The sequence below is a fragment of the Gorilla gorilla genome, chromosome 11 (assembly GCF_029281585.2).
Source record: "Gorilla gorilla gorilla isolate KB3781 chromosome 11, NHGRI_mGorGor1-v2.1_pri, whole genome shotgun sequence".
NCBI classification, from domain to species: domain Eukaryota; kingdom Metazoa; phylum Chordata; class Mammalia; order Primates; family Hominidae; genus Gorilla; species Gorilla gorilla.
In genome coordinates, this window is record NC_073235.2 from 42,622,671 (window position 1) to 42,635,847 (window position 13,177).

The window sequence follows — 13,177 nt, forward strand, 5'->3', positions numbered from 1 at the left end:
GCAGTATATTTATTACCCTGCCCCAGTTTCTGAATATATATGTAACTTTGTGAAAATATATTGAGCTTTATATGTGTGGGGGGATTTGCATACTTTTTAAAAAAATTACAAAAAGATACTTTTACGAAATGGTATATAACAAAGAAAATAAATAGTAATCACTTAAAATTTGTCTTAATGAGAAAATTAATACTTGCTAAGCAATGTTTTACCTTTGGGAAGCTCCACACACATTTTATTTTTGCTTTCATTGATTAAAACATTTTTGAACTTCGTGTTTAGGATATATTTTTAGGCAGTGGAGCATTTTGTTGTTGTTGCTGTTGTTGTTGTTGTTGTTGTTTCGAGACGGAGTTTTGCTCTTCTTGCCCAGGCTGAAGTGCAATGTTGCAATCTCAGCTTACCACAACCTCCGCCTCCCAGGTTCAAGCAATTCTCCTGCCTCAGCCTCCTGAGTAGCTGTGATTACAGGCATGCGCCACCATGCCCGGCTGATTTTGTGTTTTTAGTAGAGATGGGGTTTCTCCACGCTGGTCAGGCTGGTCTCACACTTCCGACTTCAGGTGATCTGCCCCCCTTGGCCTCTCAAAGTGCTGGAATTATAGGCGTGACACTGTGCCCGGCCACAGTGGGGCATTCTTATAGGTGTCTCCAGGAGCAGTAAAATGTATTCATGTTAGATGAATATTATCTTTGAGAATCATCAAAAGCCACCTGATGCCAAGTCTGGAAATTTGCCACAGCTTCCACAGAGAAAGCATGTACACTAGAAAGATACAGAAGAATCACTACATGACCCATTGAAAATGGAAAACTATGAAGATATGTATCCAACAGTTAAAGATTATTTATGCCCACATCATTTGTCAGTGCAAAATCTTAGAAACAATCTTAATTCCCATACATTGGAGAATGGTTTAGTAAACAATATACACAATGCAAATGTAGCTGTAAGGTGAATGAGGAAGAACTCTATGAACTGATATGGAGTAATTTCCAGGGCATAACCATTAAGTGAAAAAAATAAAAACAAAAAAGAGAGAGAGACTTTGCAGTAAGTTATCTGTCATGTAAGGCAAAAAGATTATATCTATCTATCTATCTTTTATCCACATATATATATTTTCCATATATATATATATATATCCCTTTTGTGGAAAAAAAAAGAACAATAGAAAAAACTAACAGGAATGAATGAATTTGTTTGCCTATGGATGATGAGTGAGAATGGGAGGGAAAGAACAAGAAATGGGAACACAGTAGAAGGGACAATGAGAGAGTGGTACTTCTATAAATATGCCTTTTGTGGTATGATTCTTAGAACTATGCTAATATTTCATATTCTCAAAAAATTAAAAGAACTAATTTAAATCAACAGGTCATATGAAGGAATCAAAAATGAGGCCAAAAAATAGATGTTCCTATATTTCAAATAAATATCATAAACACATTGAAGGAGATGTAGAAGAAAAGAACTAACCTAATTAATTTTAGACAACAGTATTTTGACTATGTACTCTAAATGAATTAAAACTGTACACAACTGGCCGGGCGTGGTGGCTCACGCCTGTAATCCCAGCACTTTGGGAGGCCAAGGTGGGCGGATCACAAGGTCAGGAGATTGAGACCATCCTGGCTAACATGGTGAAACCCCGTCTCTACTAAAAAAAAAAAAAAAAAATTAACAGGGTAGGGTGGCACGTGCCTGTAGTCCCAGCTACTCGGGAGGCTGAGGCGGGAGAATCGCTTTAACCCGGGAGGTGGAGGTTGCAGTGAGCCAAGATCATACCACTGCACTCCAGCCTGGGAGACAGAGCGAGACTCCATCTCAAAAACAAACAAACAAAAAAACTGTACACAACTACACAACTGTTATACTCTAGTTAATAAATTGCTTTTTACATAAATATAAGCAACTAATGTTGAGACTATGTGTATTCCAGAATTGAGTAAATATGTGACTATAATGTGAATAATGAGAGCCAGATTTCTTACTATTAAATGAAAGGGTTTTAAATAATCTAGAATGAAACATGTGGTATAGGATTAGAACTAAAGGTATTAGCATAAAGTAATAGTTTTTTAAATAGATAAATATAAAATAGAGAGATGTATGTGTTTATGTGTTTCTTTACATATGTTTACTAGCTCTTTTTATTGAGAAGACCTAGAAACAATGACATACCAGTGCAAGGAGAATGCCTGTTATCCAGATCTTGGTTTCTAAATAACACTCTCCAACAAAAAGAAATAATGCTTTTTAGAGCAAGCTTTATTACTGGACTGGTACATTGAATGGACAAGGTAAGACTGGAACATTTTGTGGTCTCGGAAAGTAAGGAAGTCTTAAAAAGTGGTGGAGATGTCAAGGAAAAGTCAACATGAGGAGGCTCCCATGTCCAATTTTAGGACAATCAGATCAAGAAAATAGATGATCATAGTAATGCATGATAACCTATACTCTGACTGATTGATTAATTAATTATAACCTAAAATCAAGCATATATCCATGAGTCCATACTAATAAGTAAACAATTAAACAAAGAAATAAACATGGGAAGAGAGAAAGCTGTCTCTGAAAATAAAAGTAAAGGGAAAAATAACTTTCTAGGAAACACCTAAACACCACCCTAAATAGGTGATCATAGCTCATATCGCCAGAGGTAAAAAATAACTGTATCATGTAACTTCTGATGTAATACACTGAGGAAGGAAAAAATTCCCGTCATTTATGTGTTATTTCTGCCAGAAATTTCTAAACTGAATTTAATCATGAGAAAACATGTCAAACCCAATTTGAAGGATATCTTACAAAGCAATTGACAAGGAGTCATGAAAGATAAAGAAAGATTTGAGGAAGTGTTCCAGATGAAAAAAGATTAAAGTGATGTTACATTTTACAAAGGCTATACTGAGATAATTAATATAACTTAAATAAGGTAATTCATTTAGTTAGTAGTATTGTGTCAATGATAATTTCTGGGTTTGATCATTGGTTACGGTTATGTAAAATGTCAACATTTGGGAAAGCTGGGTGAAGTTTGCATGATAATTCTAAGTATTATCTATGCAACTTTCCAAGCTTAAAATTATTTCAAAATAAAAAATCTAGAAGTATTAATGTTAAACACACACACAAATACCCACACATATACACATGCAATGGGGCAATTATCTGTAAGACATGAAGACAAAGCAGTGGTTCTTATCTCTAGATCACAAAGCATAATGGAGTGATACTAAGACAGCACAGCAGAAGATTGGCCAACCTCAGAGTCAGTCATCACAGAGAGAAAAATTCTCAGCATATCATGACAAATGAATAGGACAAATAGTATCAAACAGCAGACACGTAATTTTATATTTTAAAAGACCAGCAGAAACTGTAACTTTATATTTCAAAAGACTATATTTCCATGTCAGGATTGGATGCAGATATAAACCATATTTGTTTCTCTTCAACAGATACTTATAAAACTTGACATCACTTAAATGAAAAGGATAATGATAAGTTAGTGCCAAAAGGATCCACACTACATAATGTAATAGCTTATATTGAGATAGAGGACCTGAGATTTTCACTTGTTACATAACAATTTGTAAATATTTAGTTATACATACCATGTCCATTTGTTGGCACCCACTGGACAAGGCAGACTAGGAGAAGTTGGCTCCCAGAGCTGAACTAAGTCTGAGACTTTAAACAGAACATTCCAGATCTACACAACTGTCTTCTAATCTATGGGAGAAGTAAAAATGTATGAAGAGCATATCAGTTCTGAATATCTACATCCCAGACTTCAGAAATCAATAAGATATAATGAAGCGAGTTAATAGAGAGAAACCAAGAAGACAACGAGTGTCCTCAACTTGAGATCAGTAAGTCAGAAAGAAGCAACTGTGCATGATGATCCATACAAGCAACTCCAAAGGGAAGGAACCTGCTTCCCAGGACAGAATCTTTTGTGTTTTATGGATTAGGTTGTTCTTGCATTGCTACAAAGAAATATTTGAGACTGTGTAACTTACAAAGAAAATAGGTTTAATTGGCTCATGGTTCTGCAGGCTATACAGGAAGCATAGCAGCATCTGTTTCTGAAGGGCCTGAGGAAGCTTACAATCACTGCTGGAGGCAAAGCAGAAGAATAGGTATCTCATATGGTGAGAACAGGAATGAGAGAGAGTTGGGGGAATGGGGGAGTTGCCACACACTTTTAAATGACCAGATCTCACAAGAGAACTCACTATCAGGAAGGCAGCATGAAGCCATGAGGGATCTGCCCCCATGACCCACACATTTCCCACCAGACCCCACCTCCAGCATTGGGGATTAAATTCAACATGTGATTTGGGTAGGAACAAATATCCAAACTATATCAGTATAAGAAAAAAATATTGTAGCTTCTCTTTCATTTGCTAGCTTCTCACATTTTTAATTTCTGTTTTTAAGAAGGTTTTGTGATGAATATTACACCCAAGTTTCTATATATAATTTATAAAGAAATATGCAAATATGAAAGTTACTAAAAATTTTTGTGCTGATAAGAATAAAAAATAAATGTTGCTGATATTTCTTGTTCTATTTCTATTTGGTAAGCCGTATATATTAATGTTTGCAATTTGACACATATAGATTACATTTTGATTACAATAAGGGAGAGTGTTTTCAGTAATTTGGGTTAAAAGTTTTCCAAATAAGATACAGGTAAAATCAGATGTAAGAGCTATTCTGCATGAAATTGCCAAGTAATTGACAAGGTGAGTTTGTCTGCCCCAGCTGGCTTGTCACATCTACTCTTCTTTCTCTGCCTAGCCACAGATAACTATATACACTGTTTAAAAATTAGAACAATAAATGCAATATTTGTAAACTGGCCTATGATCTCTGACCTCCGGCCAGAATTATGTTCACAGCAGGTTGAGAGCAGAATTGAGACCACAGGTGACCATCCTGGCAAAAAAGTAGGTCACAGACTGAGACATAAACCTTATTCCTTGATAAGGTAGGGTCAGAAACCAAGTTGGCCACAGAAATACTAATCAGAAAATATTTATATCTGTGGTTGCAGAAGTTACAGGAAATATATCCACACATATACTCTGTTTAGATAAAAATGCATTCTAAATTGGCAACCTGGATAGCTACGTGTGAAAAATAGTTACTTCCTGAGATAGTTTGGGTTCAGCAACCTCCATGTATGGAACATTAATCTTTTGCTATGAGACCATCTCTGCTTAGCAAAAATCCGTACACTATAAAAATATATCCTTAAAACTCAATACGATTTAGCATTCAAAGCCTGTGTCTTTCACCTTAGCTTTTGGCTCACCTATTCATTGCAAATAACTTACAAAAGATCATATTTGTACATTTTTGTGAAATTACCTTTTGAAAGGATAACTCAACATGCAACTGGGTGAGAGGCCATCTGAAGATTAAGAGGGAGTCTAGAAGCAGGGCTGGAGAAATGCCCTCCCCTATCAGCAGAAACAGTTCAAACAACCCCGGGAGGTGGCCTCATGTGTTAGTCAAGAAGACACAGAGCTCTACAAAAGAAAGAAAGAAAACAGGAAGTTGTACCATGGGCTGGCAGAAGATGCCGGTGGCTTATTTTGAACCAGGGGTAGTCCATCTCCATCAGTCAGTCAGTCTGGAGAACGCCTTCCCTTCTAAAAATCACATTTCAAAAAAATAATTGGTCACATCATTGGCTGAATATATTTACTGTGCGTAAATCATCTGGTACTGAGAAGAGGTAGCCAAAGGTTACTGTTTAGAGACATTTTTTATAGAAAAAATATTTGCTCAAAGGATAATTAAAAGAAAAGAAAATGAAAGAAAGGAAGAAAAGGAAATAAAAAGAAAGATATTTCAAAATCAAATAAATTAATTTCAGCTAACCCTGGAAAATCCAATTTCTTTCAGTAATATTCCTCTCCAGTTACATGAGAGTAAATGATAAATAATTTGGGTGTTTTCATGAAGTATAGCATATCTAATAAGCTTCTGAGTAGTGTCCTAAATTCCTGGAAACACTGTCAAATACTATGTATCACACATGTTAACAAGAGCTTACTTATTCATGTACATATGAATCAGGAAGGTTAGGCAGTCCCTTACAGGATTTTAAGCTTTAAAAATGAAATAAAAAACAACTCAGAACAACACTGAAAAGGCCTGCTCTGGTTGGCCAGTGAGTATCACAAACAAACAAACATTTTTCTTATTGTAACCTCACACAACACCCCTGTCCACTACTCCAACCTCTTCCTTCTAAGCAGCTGTTCTAGACAGGCGTCCCGGCTGTAACTCAGTCTTCCTCAGGCAGGATCCCTGTCTAAGACAGGTAAGGACCACAGCCTTACCTGTCTGCACAACCATGTACTCCTCAAAGATAGTTAAAGATCCTCTTATCTATTTCATAGTCTAATTATAAATCCCATTTGCCATCATCAAGTGGTGATTGTAGATTCACCAGTAGAGTTCAGTGTTTCTCTAATAACTATCTGGTTAGGGAAAAGTTTAGTATTCTGATTTCAGCACAGTCAGAAAGAGCAAATATTAAACTCAGCAGCTCAAGTTGAAAAAAAGACATTGCTCTCTTTAATAAATGCTTTTTATTAGTATCAGGCTGTCATTCTTTCTCACAGATACCCTTCTAATCCTTCCTTTTGCACATGGTCTTTTTTCTTCATATTATGTTTATCCATGTAGTGAACATGTCTCTCTCCCCTACTTATTAACAGACTCTTTTAGTCAAGCAAGTGATTTTATTCTTTCTTATTACCAGCTTACTGCAAAACACACACATAAACATACACACACAACAGTGCAGACAAATGTTGCTCGCTTAAAAATATATATATATTTAAAATAATTTTGTGAAGCCTGCATTTTGATGTTTAATTTGATTCCATTCCTGCTATTCAGACTTACAAACTTTCTTTTTTTCAGGTTCTACCATTTTCTTGTTGTTAGGAAGTAGCTTGGACAAGTTCGCGCAGAGGAAAGAATCAGGCTTTCTGTTTCTATGGTCCTGCTCTCCTTCACATTCTGACTGGACATGTGACCTTGACATTTCTCACTGCTCAGTGATTCCAGATCTCTTACAGAAAAGTTTTGCTCCTACTAATTCTGTTTCTAGAAAGTACATCAATACTTTATTCCAAATCAGACACTCTCCATAATATACTAATAGCATTCATTTAGACCTTAAACCCAAATCTAACCAAGAATTTTGCACAGCATCATCTGGAAATAACAGTTTCTCATCTAACTAGATGTGTTTGTAATTAGACAGCCCAGATATACATAGCATTAACTGATAAGGAGAGTAGAGAGAAGACTTCAGATTTAAGTGTATTGTTTCATTCAGAATTCTTGATATGTTGCTAATAATTTAAATGTGCTTCACATGCATGGAATGACATTAAGGCTATCACTCTATCATCGCCAAATATAAATGATCAAATGGTGATGATTTATTTACTACTGCTAATCTTTTATTCCATGTATCATTTATTTTAAAGGTTTTTAAAATATAAAGTAACAAATATTCTTGCATAAAGCTCACAGTGACATCATAGAAAAAAGTTGGCAAGGAGATATTTATTACACCTCAGTATGGTATTTGTGTTGATGAGTACCCACTTTGAGTCCAGAATATCTGCTCTTATATCCTAACCTCACTGGTTGGATTAAATTTCAGACATACAGCTCTGTCAGCCTTCACAGTCACAATAGAAGTATTCGTATTTAAAATTCAAGAAATTTCTGGCAACCAATATGAACAGATTGCTAATTTTTTTTACCCCCAAGGAATTTGCATCATTCATATGTTATGTTAAAAAGTATGATTTTCAGTCATCTATTTTCTGTTCTCATTTGCTAGTGTTAATAGATACAATGTTATTTGTTTATTTTGTGAGTTTATTTCCAAGAACGAACAGCTTTCTTACATTTCTCCATTAAATAGGAATAGCAGAACATATAGTCATATTTCATACTGTGATAGGCAACTTTAATGGTCATCTGCTTTATCTGATCAACATGGTCTGGCACATGTATCTGCCCTGAATAATGTGCTATAACTAACAGAGAAAGATCTAATCCCCAAACCCACTTCACTGGGTGATGAACAGTTTCCCCTTCTCCAATATTGTGCTTTAATCTGACACCTGGGAACTTCATCAATGTTTTCCAAAGCCATACCATTTTTTTTCTTACTTTCCAGAAGATAGTAAATAGGGTTGTGAAATTAGTATTGCTCCAGGTCCCCATATTTTGTTACTCACCAACAATGTGTCTTCAGGCAATTCACTTACTTAGTCTCCCTGAGCCCAGATCTTCACACCTGGACTATGTATGATGATATCTGCTGTATGAATTGATGGTGAAGTCTAAAAAGAAAATATATGAAAGTAATTTATAAAATGCTAAGTGACATATATATATATATATGCAATTCAAGTAGGTAAAAAATATTGTATGAGTATGTCACTTATCTAGAGAGATCTTTAAGATTCTATCTTGGAACACAACAGGAACTGGGAGAATATCCCTTGCCTACGGCCAGCAAATTCGACAACATCGAAACTCATGCATTCTGGTCATAAGAACCTGTGCACAAACCTGGGGTGGTTGAGGAGCATGAAAAATGAATTACAAAGTCAATCTGTATGAATCAAAATAGAAAGGAAAGTGGACATATGAACTAGTGGTAATTCATGTAGGAAAACAGAAAATGGGTTGAGAAAATAAAGCCAAAATTTTTAAAATTGTGAAATGAGAACTGGGAGAAATTAATTTCCAGGAGAACAGGCAGTTGTAAAATTGCTAGTACTGTGTCAGCAATATAGAACAACAGATGTTTTAAATTCCTGGGCTTTTGTTTTGAAAGCTGGTGGTACTTGCTACTTAAGTAGCACTATGGCCTTGAGATGGCGTTCATAAGCAGCCTTTTCTGAAGCATCTCAGATGCTGACCCTATGAGCTTGAGCAATCAGTCACACTCTGTACCAAATGGTGGCCTTTGAATATTGTGTTCTGTCATGTGCTTTCCTTTCCTCCCTGCTCCATTCCGTCCTCACTCTTGCCCCCTGGGACTGCATGCACTAAAAATGTAGCAGCAGATTTAAAAAATGTAACCATATGATTTCACTGGGGAAGAGAGTGAATATGAGGGAAAGGATAGGGTTCTTCCAGGACAGGCTGGGGTAGGTCCAGCCTGCCAATATTGAGAAGTTAAGGAGTAGTTAGGGCAGGTGAGGTGAGGCTCTTGGTTCACCTGACTTACTGCAGAATTAGGCTGCCAGGGGAGTGTTGAATACTATAAAGTATCTCTTTCTTGCCCCTACATACTTTCCCCTCTCGTTGATTAGAATAAGGAGTTTGATAAGAATCTATTGCAAATTTATCCTTCCAACTATACCCAAGCAGTACTAGCATCAGCGATTCTTCTGAAAAAGTGCTTCAGATTTTTATTTCAACCTGCATTTGGCAGGATGAGTTTGGGGACACATCTAGAAAAGGTAGTTTGAAAAATGTCAAATCTATTATCTCTTCCAGTTCTGTAATCTAAAAGTAGTATTTTAAATACATAAGTGACTTGAAAATCTATTAGCATGAAGGAGAGAAATTAGCTTATTGGCTCTAAAATTGGAGCAAAGCTCAGTATGGAAAATCCCTGCTATCTTCCTTCTTTTTTTTTTTTCTTTTTTTTGTCTCCTGAGTGCTAAAGTTGTCATTACTAGAGAATTGTATGCCCATTTTTGAAGGAGCAAATTTTCACAATGATTTAAGTGATAAGGAATAACCACTATGAAGTGGTAACTTCATAACAGTCCCCAAATCGCGTACATGGAATGGAGTAGTCTACTAATCTATTTAATTACCACACCTTTTCTTTTTAAATTTTTTTCTCTCATTATCAAGGAAATTTTATAGACAGGCTTGAATCTAAAAGTGTTTTAGCTTTAAACCTGTTGAACTTACCTATGCCCAATCAACAAATTCTAAGCTATCCATACATAAAGAGGAGAAACACGGCAGAAATTGTCATATATCCCATTTTCCAAGGTGCTTATGAATGTTGAACATTTCTGTCATTCTGCTCTAAAAGTGAGACCAGATGTCCCTGAAAAGTTCTGTCCAATAATTTTCAGTGGGATAAAAAGCTTTACCCACATCCTTATTGCTTTTTTGCTTGTCAAGTGAGAAGTACTGAAAATCCAGGGTGGGTGAAAAAGTAAGTGCACATATCTTTTGTGCAGTTACCAATTCTCTCTGCCTCATTTTCCTCAAGACAGTAGCTTGTCAGCAACCCTCTTACCCTCAACCACTTTCTTAGGTCTGGTAAAAACAGCTGTTGGGATGACATGTAGCATTTCCTTTCTGCTCATTTCAAATTTTATTCTGTCTTCGTTTGTTAATTTAATCACATTACTGAGACTTCGGCACAGACTCTTTCACAGTTCTCATTATCTGTCCGTGGTGCTAATAACATATGGTAATATTTTTCTAATTATGCTCCCTGCAAAATATCAAAAGCTGTAATCCTCATCTGGTCACTATGTGCAATGCAACCTATCCACACTTTTTTCTAACATACAAAAACACTTAATATAGGTATAGACTTAACATGCAGTGTGTCTCCACAGACACATGAGTAACTCTGCCTGATACTGTACTGTTACTCTCTCTGTATTACTCTTCTTCACCTGTTTGAAATTGTTTATTTTGGCCAGGCGTGGTGGCTCACGCTTGTAATCCCAGCACTTTGGGAGGCCGAGGCAGGCAGATCACAAGGTCAGGAGATCGAGACCATCCTGGCTAACATGGTGAAACCCCATCTCTACTAAAAATACAAAAAACTAGTCGGGCGTGGTGGCGGGCGCCTGCAGTCCCAGCTACTCGGGAGGCTGAGGCAGGAGAATGGCGTGAACCTGGGAGGCGGAGCTTGCAGTGAGCCGAGATCGCGCCACTGCACTCCAGCCTGGGTGACAGAGCGAGACTCCGTCTCAAAAAAAAAAAAAAAAAAAAAAAAAAAAAAAAAAAAATGTTTATTTTTCCTATGCCTTGGTTTTCAACTATGTTGGGATCTTGTTCTGTTCAATAAAATAAGATTTGATTATATCCAGTTATAGTATAATTTCTACTATTTTATGGTACATCTTGAACTGACAGACTCGAGAAACTTTATTATCTGTGCCAAAACAGTAAATTCTGCAAGTATACCTCATTCCCCCCATTTACTCTAGTGTCTTTTAATACTAACTTAGAGATTTTACTTTATCAGGCTATGGTTATCTCATCTTTTTTATTCACACTCAGCTCTAGTTTTGTTGCATTTACTCAAGCACGTCAAATATTTCTTTGTGTTAAAATAAATGATATAAAGTGGGAAGTCAGGGAGCCCCCCACAAGTATCATAATCACCTATGAACAATAGTCTCAATATAGCTGGTAGGATCCACATCTCTGATAGGTGCCAGATGGTATTTCTATAGATCAACATAAACTACAACTGACCCTTGAACAACAACATGGGTTTGAACAGCACAGGTCCACTTATGCATGATAAAAGTTATGTTGAGTACGCCTGTCTCTGCTGCTTCTCCTTCTACCTTCTTCACCTCTGCCAGCCCTGAGATAGCAAAACCAACCCCTCTTATTCCTCCTCCTCACCCTACTTAATGTGAGGTGATGAGGATGAAGATCTATATGAAGATCCCACCTCCACTTAAAGAATAGTAAATATATTTTCTCTTCCTTACGGTTTTCTTAATAACAATTTGTTTTTTCTAGCTTACTTAATTGTAAGAATACAATATATGATGGATATAACACAAAAACACATGTTTTACAACTGTTTATGTTGTCAGTAAGGTTTCTGGTCAATAGCAGGTTATTAGTAGTAAAGCTTTTAGGGAGTCAAAATTTATACACAGATTTTTGACTACGCACAAGGTTGGCGCCTCTAACCCCTGCATTGTTCAAGGGTCAACTGTAGTTGGACATCAGAAAGTGAGTATGAAGGGATTATCCTTTTATGTTTTTTAAACCTTCTTGGTAACTGGGCATATGGATCAAATAATTTGTGTATATAAATGTATATATATACACACACACATATATACACATACATATATATATGTTTTACATTTAGCTTTGTTAATCAGTCTCTTGGCTTTATTTCAGCAGAGCTCAAACATAGCTCAATATAGTGTAAAAGATCATTCTTTCTGACTTTGTAATAAAATCTCTGTCCTGCAGTTATTCGTAAAACAAGAAATTAAGATTTTTCAAAATAAATAGAAATAAAGGAGATTAAATGTAACAGATATCAATTGTGTAGAGACAAAGAAAGTGTATGAATGGATCATTGATCAGTGACAAGATGAGAAAGAACATCCAGAACGTACTTAGAGGGCACAGAAAACACACACACACACACACACACACACACACACACACACACACATTTTAAGCCACTGCAAGATACTATTGGTTAAAGAGGCTATTGGATCTCATTAATATAATGCACCAATGAGGTTAGTGAACAAAAAATATGTACTAAGGGTATTTTTTTCTGTGAAGATTGATACATTTATTTTCATGGTGTAATAAAATATTACAGTTTTTGTTTTTAGTTATGCTAAAGAATAAATTCATTTCAGTTAGGTGCTATTGTCTGGTTTCAGTTCCGTAATTCATAAGCTGTATACTACTCTAGAAAAGCTATACAAACTTTATGACCATTAGTTTTTTCCTCTATAAAATGAGGAGTTTAGGGCTAAATCTATTATAGCTAAGATTCTCCCCAGCTTTTTTAAAATAAAGTTTTTATTTTAATATAGTTTCAACTTACAGAAAAATTGTCAAGATAGTACAGACAAATCTTAAATATCTCACACCCATTTCCCCTATAATTAACGTCTTACATTGAGATGGCACATTTGTCACAATTAATGAACCAATACTGATACATTATGATTAGCTGAAGTCTGTACTTTATTCAGATTTTCTAACTGTATGCCTAATATCTTTGCGTGCTCCCAGATCCCATCCAAGATACCACCACATTGCCTTGGTTGTCATGTCTCCTTAGACTCTTCTTGGCTGTGAGTTTCTCAAACTTTCATTGTTTTTGATGACCTTGTTAGTTTTGAGGAGTAC

General features: G+C 35.9%; 1 long non-coding RNA gene across 2 annotated transcripts in view; it reads right to left on the reverse strand.

The window, feature by feature from the left end:
• Nucleotides 1-206: 206 nt before the first annotated feature.
• LOC129532065 (uncharacterized) overlaps nucleotides 207-13,177 on the reverse strand; it is a 37,999-nt gene continuing 25,028 nt past the window's right edge. For both annotated transcript variants that reach the window (XR_008677665.1, XR_008677664.1), the window contains exons 4-6: nucleotides 8,296-8,400; nucleotides 5,387-5,547; nucleotides 207-766 (exon numbers count right to left, since the gene is read on the reverse strand). This is a non-coding gene — a long non-coding RNA (uncharacterized lncRNA). The remainder of the gene's footprint in view (nucleotides 767-5,386; nucleotides 5,548-8,295; nucleotides 8,401-13,177) is intronic.